General features: G+C 44.5%; 1 long non-coding RNA gene across 1 annotated transcript; it reads right to left on the bottom strand.

The window, feature by feature from the left end:
- Positions 1 to 5,392: 5,392 nt before the first annotated feature.
- Positions 5,393 to 7,194, bottom strand: LOC123066579 (uncharacterized). The gene is made up of 3 exons (XR_006431377.1): positions 6,971 to 7,194; positions 6,256 to 6,636; positions 5,393 to 5,658 (listed from the first exon to the last, which is right to left on the bottom strand). It is a non-coding gene; the product is annotated as an uncharacterized lncRNA (long non-coding RNA).
- Positions 7,195 to 7,705: the final 511 nt, after the last annotated feature.

Raw genomic sequence — 7,705 nt, 5'->3', positions numbered from 1 at the left:
TTTTCAAGATACAAAGAAAACATACAACCCACTGAAAGAGCTATATCTAAAAGTATAAAATATATTTGTATACATGTATATGTTAAATGAGAGCTTTTCAACACATTGTATATTTTTTGTATACATATAAAAGATAATTGTATACATGTTTAACAATTTACAAAACATGTTTTGAATATATTTTTCAATTACATGTTAAAACATTTTTGAAATGATAGACATTTTTTGACTATGAAAAAACGTATGTATAATGTACAGACATTTTCTGAAAATGACACAAACACATTTTTGAAACATTTCAAATTTTATAAAATGTGACGTACATTTTTTTTTTGAAATATGGGCCTTTTTTAATTGCCACAAACATATTTATTGTACACAATTATCATTTTATACCTTTTACATTTATATTTGTACTTTTTTTATATATCACAAACATTTTCTTATACACAGTAAACAGTTTAAATGCAAGAACAACATTTGCCATAAAACATTTAACATTGTTTTAAATTTGACATATCTTTTAAATAGAAGAACATTTTTTCTACATTTGTATAAGAATTTTTTGAATGTCACGTACCTTTTTTAAAATGTATGACTTTTGTTAATTGTCACAAACAATTTTCATAAATATGACTACATTTTCCGTATACACGATTAACATATTTCTACTTTTTAAATTACATTTATAATTTTTTTTGTATCTCCCTTTTTATTTTTTGGGATAACTCCTGAGACCAGTGGTGCCACATTAAGCAAATATCTAGAATGGATAGTCATTAAGTGGGAGCACTTAGTGCTGGCCAGCGTTTCCATCTTGGCGCTCCACAAAAGGAAGGTGGGCGAGGACGACAGAAGTCAGAGCATACACAGCCTAGAAGATGCGGCCCCCACCCCCAGTTTGAACTTCAACTCGCCGTCGCTAATGAGATCATACTTGATAATGCGTCCCCCCAGCCTCAACTCCCCATCGCCCATCAGCCTGGCGACGATGCGATCAAAGTCTAGGGTTCTTCCTACTGCCGCCCCGCCCGGGTTCTCCTCCGCACCCCACCACAGCAGTCGTGGCCAGGACCAGTCGATGACCTCGGAAGCGACAAGGACGACGCCGACCAAGGTGAGCTCACGAACCGTCAGACCCATTTTCCCACTTCGCCTCTGGTTGATCTTTTTGTCATAAACGATTCTCTTGTTGATCTCGGATGGTGACCTTGCAGTAATGCATGTGTGCTGTTAGGTTCGGTGGTCGCTAGGATCTACAGTAGCTCTATCTGTTAGGACTCAGCAGTGGTGACACATTGCGTCCTTCTCCCTCCCGAGGGCATTGTCGTGGAGCTTAGGTGTACTTCCTGCATGCCATAAATGGCCCACAAAAAAGAAGAATCCTAGAACAAAATGAGAAGTTGATAACCAACTTCTAGGAGAGACATAATTAACTGCATTGATCATGGCGTGGCGTGGCGTTGTGTTCTGTTTTTTATGTGTTCTCTTTCGGTAGCGCAGTCGCGTGCGTTCTGTGTCGGCCGGCTATCCTGGGATCGGTTTTGTAAGAGGGCAACCTTACCATCTTGTATCGTTTGGCCGTATATTTTCTTCAGTTGTTGGTTTATATATATAAAGCAGGGTGAAAGCCTGTTTCGAGAAATTTGTTAAATGAGAGCTTTTCAAGATACAACGATAAGATACAACCCATTGAAAGAGGTATATCTAAAAGTACATTTATTGCATATGATATAGCTTAAGATATATTGCATTAAGGGTGTCAATCATAGATACATCTAATATCAATGCTATGACTTCATTTTCACTGCCATCGACTTGTCTTTGCTGATGTGACATTGGGGACGTTATCCCCTAATTGCTCCCTCCAATATCCATGTATAGCGTGTAGTTCCATAGTGGTAGAGCATGCGTCTCATTGCACCTCCTACTCAATGCGACCCGCGTCCTAGTTTGCTACTACCCATTCACCCGCTTCAGTATGGGACCCAGCTCCATCGCTAGCCTTTCCATGCTCCACTTTTAGATCTCTCCTCGGTGGCCATGACTGGAGTATAGAGTGCTTCGGCGCTCCTACAGTATGTTGTTGTGCTGCCATGGTCGGCTGCCCATTATATCGTTGTGCTGCCATGCATGGCCGTCTACTGCCTCAAATTGCATTTATCAAAAGCAGATAAAGTGCATATGTTATCAAAGATCAACAAACTTGGTTGTAAACAAATTTGGGTATATATACCTCAGAGCCGAGCCAAATGTTGACTCGGCTGGGACTGTAAACGCTCGACCTCAAATCATCATGCCCAAGCTAGGCGCACGTCATTTTTTCAAATTTAAAATACTAAAAAAATGATTGCATGATTAAAATGATGAAATCTTACACCTACTTTTCTAAAAAAAATACCAATGAAAGAGACCCAGCCTTTTTGAGCTGCGTTTCTAGCTAAAAACTAAGGTCCGAGCCTGTTTTGATCCGGGCTGCCCGGCGTAGTTCCACACAATTATAAAAGTAAACTTTCTCGATGAAAACCGGGCTGAATAAACGGGTAAGCATTTTCCTCTGTACTCACTTGTAAAAAGACCAGGAAATTGTGGTTCAATAGAACCCAATCTCTCGCAACTGCGTTTGCGTCCACTACAACACTGGAAGCCAGTTTTATACCAATCTCCCGCTATATTCTCACTTCAAGCTCTTACAGTGCCACCATCGCTTGGTAGCATAGCCTATTACCGTGAGGGCCATGTCTCACCTGTAACGATTCTTAGTTAACAGTAATCCCAAAAAGGCGCACGACTACGGGCAGGCCCATTAGCTGGGCCATTTGTTGCCTTAGCTTCCCGGTGTCTGTAGTCGCTGCATTTGATCAGTTAAGTCTAATTTTTTTTACCCCCAAAAAAGTTAAGACTGGTTTTTCTCCTTTTTCCTATTGCCTATTGTTTTTCTTTGCTTTTTTTTTTGGTTTTCTCACCGGTTCTTCAGTTTTTATCAGTATATTTTCTGCTTTCTTTGTTTTTTCAGTGATTTTCTTTAGTTTTTCTTTATACTCTTTGTTTCTTTCTTGGTTTTTCAGGTTTTTTATTTCTTCGCCTTTCTTTTTGTTTCTTTGTGTTTTTTGTTTTTTCAATATATTTCTACTTTTTCATACACATTTTATATTTTTTGTATACATATAAAATATAATTGTATACATGTTTAATATTATACATAACATGTTTTGAATATATTTTTCAAATACATGTTAAAATATTTTTGAAATGATAAAGATATTTCTTGAACTATGAAAAAATTATGTATAATGTACAAACATTTTCTGAAAATGGCATGAACATATTTTATAAACATTTTAAATTTTACAAAATGTGACGTACATTTTTTTTGAAATATGGTTTTTTTAATTGCCACAAACATTGTTCTTATGTATGATTAACATTTTTCTTGTACATAATTAATATTTTCTACCTTTTACGCCAGCACCCGGAGGCGCCCTGCGGCGACCAGGCCCAGATCTGGGTCCCAGCAGGCACCCATTAGCCGCGCCAGCTCACTCTCCCCACCTGCATGCAGAGTTAGGAGATGACGCCCACAACTGCCGCGCACCACCCCCACCAGCAGAGAGCCATGATAGGGGCAGCAACTCGTGACACACGACAACCATGGCCGTGACCCTTTAGGCCGTATCAGGACACGCCACAGCGTCATGCCGCCACCCCCACAGGCCCTAAGGAGGCACCACCTCGACGCCGCCTGACACGCCGCTGTCCCGGCAGCGACATAACACACGCCGCGTCCCGATGCCGTGGTGCCACGCCCGACATGAAGCACCACATCCAGGCGAGGATGCCCCGGCCCGCGCCGAGATCCCCGCGTGAGGATATGAGAACTCCCCGCCCACGCCGGCGTCAGCGCCGGTGAGGCTTGGCCCGGCCGTGCCCCCTGTCGGCGATGAGGGAGGGAAGGACGGGAGGGGAAGGCCCCGATGGCGGCGCTAGGGCTAGCCTCCCGGTCGCTCGCAGGAGGGAGCTCTCTCTCTTTTACACCACCGCCGAGCCAAATTTTGGGCAGGGTTTGTAAACTCCCGACCAAAAATCATCATGCCCAGGCTTGGCGCGTGGCATTTTTTCGAATTTTAAAATAAATCATTTGTCTGGTTAAAATGTTGAAAACTCAGATGTGTATTTTTCTAAAAAATCCCACTGAAACAGCCCCCGCTCATCCTCCCCGCGCGCGCCCACCAACTGCTGGCCTGCAAATATTTGGAAGCGATTGATGATCATTAATTGGCAGCAGATATATACTGCTGGGGCCAGCCAGCTACGCACCAAAGTAAGGTCGTCGTCTTCCCCTCCCCGTCGCCAATCTGATCGTACTCCACGATGCGTCCTCCCAGCTCGCCGTCGCCCATCAGATCGTACCCAATACTGCGTCCACCCAGCCTCAACTCGCCATCGCCCGTCTGCCTGGCGATGAGGCAAGCGAAGTTCAGGGCTCTACTCCCTACCGTCCCGCCTGGGTTCTCGTCCCCGTGCCTCCACAGCAGCCGCGGCCAGGATTTGGTTGGCGACCTCGGCAGCCACAAGGACGACGGCGACCAAGGTTTTACCCCCTGTCCCTCCCCTCAGGCTGATGCTGGTTAGGTGATAGATTGTTTCTTGCTTTTGTTCAGTTTCTTGCAAACGGCGGAGAAGTTTTTACTGTATTTTTGAGCGCTCCAATTCAGGATCCATCTACATATCTCATGGGAAAAGAATTTCTATACATAGGTCCTCATCCATGTCTTCTATCTACCCATCGTCTCCTGCCAATTAATGGTGCCGCACCCAATTCCTAAATCTCTATCCGATAGACGAAGTTCAGCACCATGGTTCAACCGAACCTATGCTCAGTACCGTAAGATATTGTACAGCTCCCATCAGGATTGGGCCTGGTTACCATTCAAATTTCTATGACCTACTACTGTCTACCTTGATGCTTATCCCCCGCTAGTTGCTTGTAGGCCTTACGGGTCCTAGTTTTTTGAACAAGATGGACTGGCGCTAGGGCTGGACACGAGCCGAGCCGAGCCGAGTTTGATCCGAGCCTGGCTTTGGCTCGCTCTCAAGCAGCTCGGCTCGGCTCGGCTCGCTCAGCCAACGAGCCTGCTTTAGGCGGCTCGGCTCGCTTTTGCTGTGGCTCGGCTCAGACCGAGCCGGCTCATGAGCTAGCTGGCGCCATTACAGTTAGGAGGTAACAGAACCTGTTTTTAAAGACTAGTTTTGATCTTCTACAGCAATTAAACCCATAATTTGAAAAAAAAAAAACTTTATACTGCTAAAAACGCAACATCTAGCAGTCTATGGTTTAAAAGTTGGTCATAGTGATGAAAAAATAAGCTTTCTTCTATGAAAAATGTAGAAATGGAACAAATATATATGACTAAGAAAGAATTGAACATCATGGCTTTTGAATTTTGGACAGCTCCTCCTTTGAACTTTATACAACAAAAATATTGAACGTTGACAGCCAAACAATGCAATTTTGCATAGCATAACACTTAGCGCTTTGACATCAAAATGAGAAGAATCTTTCTCCTCCTCAAACAGAGTATCTTGCTCATCCTCGTCCTCCCCATTCTCTTCCTCCTCTTCATAATCCTTCTCCGCTTGCTTATCATGCTCCATTTCCTAGCACACAGAAACAGCACACACGTGAACTTGGACACGCATCTTTTTGAATTTTTAATAGCAAAAACAGTACATACATAAGCTTGTATAAATATATATTTGACTTTTGGATACCAAAAACAGCATATACATGAGCTTGTACAAACTTATATTTGATTTTTGGATACCAAAAACAACACATACATGAGCTTGCACACACATATATTTGACCTTTGGATAGCAAAAACAGCAAAAACAGGAGCTTGGACACACATACTTGGCACAACCATACCGGTGAAGATGTAGGATTCCGTTTCTACTACAGAACGTGTTTGACAAATATCTCAAGTGTTAGTTGACATTGGACAGACTAACCGAACCTCTTTGATGCTTAGATTTCAAGTGTCCTCTGAAATTTGACACTTGACGCTTGACAGACTGACACTTATGTAGCCAGGAATTGTAGTCACTTATAAACTGAATGCAAACAACAGAGATAGACAGTACCATCTTTAATTTCAGTAAAATTAAAAGCCTTCAATTTCCATAGATTAAGGGGCTTCCACTTTCAAATTAATCCATTTCCAAATTAAACTGAAAATAGAGACGAGGACTCACGGAGGAGGGGCCGCGGATGTGGTCATCGGCACAGCGCCGCATAGCGGAAGTTTTCGAGGACATGGTCGGCTTGGTAGGCAGAGGTCTTGAGATCTGCCATCCAGCGGCGGACGGTGGGGTTGGTGCAGCTCTTGGCATCGGCAGGGTCAGCGAGACGTTAAGGCGGAGGAGCTTTTTTTACCCGTAATAACAACTCGGCGAGCGGGACATTGCTGTAATCCTTGGCCCGCTTCCTCGGCGGCGACACAACCCTTGCCCTTGCCCTTCCGCTTCCTGGGACAAGCGGCTTAGTCTTCATAATGGACACCAAGCTTCTCTCCTTCTCCTTCTCCTCCTCCTCTACTTCCCCTTTTCCTTGTCCATTCTTGCGACAGTGGGGCTCTGCATACATCATCGAAGAACAAATGGTCAATCATCAACAAAATTTACATAGATAATAATCACTAATCACTCTACACAATCAAGCACAAACAAATTCATCCATCCATGAATCAAATTCGTGCAGCATAGCATACATCCTAGTTAGCTGCATTCTCCAGCCAACAAACACAAACATCCATCCATCAAACTCGTCTAGCATCCATCCATCGCGTTTCCTAGCTAGCCGCTCCCTCCAGCCGAAACCACAAGCATCCATCCATCTAATTCGTGTGTGTGTGTGCGCCAGTGCAGGGAGCTAGGGCCAAGGATGGGAAGGAGAGAAGAGATCGCTTACCTGCTCCTGTCGTTCGGTGAGAAACCAGGGGAGACGCGTCCGTCTGTGTCCGCTGTGGTGAGGGAAGGCGGCGTCGGCCGTCGCCATCGGTGCCAAGCCCGATGAGTCCAGCCTGCGGCGCGGCGAGGAGAGGGGTGGCGGCGCCGGGCAGAGAAAGGGAGAAGGACGAGGAAACCGCGTCGCGTGCGTGCTCTCTCTCTGCTGTGACCTAATGCGAATTTGGGCTGGGCCTCAACGAGTCCCCGAGCTGGACCGGGCGAAACTTGGCTCGGCTCGGTCGAGAATCGGGCCTATTTTCATAGCTCGGCTCGCCTAATTATCCTACCGGGCCGAGCTGTAACGGGCCGAGCTGGAGCGAGCTTCGAGCCGAGCCTAAAAGCTCGCTCGGACGTCCAGCCCTAACTGGCGCGGCATCCTATGTTACTGTAGCACAAAAAGAAAATTATTCTGCTCAGACCTGTCGGGCTGTTCATATTCTCTACCAGCATATCTTCTCCTGCTATGACACATTTCCTTATTGCAGAAAAGAACTCAAATAGTTATGAGCAATATAAGTATGCTCCCAGATGAGTGAAGTCTGTTCTTGGTCCAAGAGAGAGAATCGAAATTATGTCAGTAGGCAAAACACAATAAAATCTTCTTCACAACGTTCACTTCCTTGTATCCAGGGTCAAGCTTCGTTGGAGTAGTTCTTTGTTATCTTCTTCATTCTTTATTTTATGTAAAACACTGGGC

The sequence above is a fragment of the Triticum aestivum genome, chromosome 3B (assembly GCF_018294505.1).
Source record: "Triticum aestivum cultivar Chinese Spring chromosome 3B, IWGSC CS RefSeq v2.1, whole genome shotgun sequence".
Classification (NCBI taxonomy): Eukaryota; Viridiplantae; Streptophyta; class Magnoliopsida; order Poales; family Poaceae; genus Triticum; species Triticum aestivum.
This window is presented reverse-complemented; position numbering and strand designations above follow the sequence as displayed.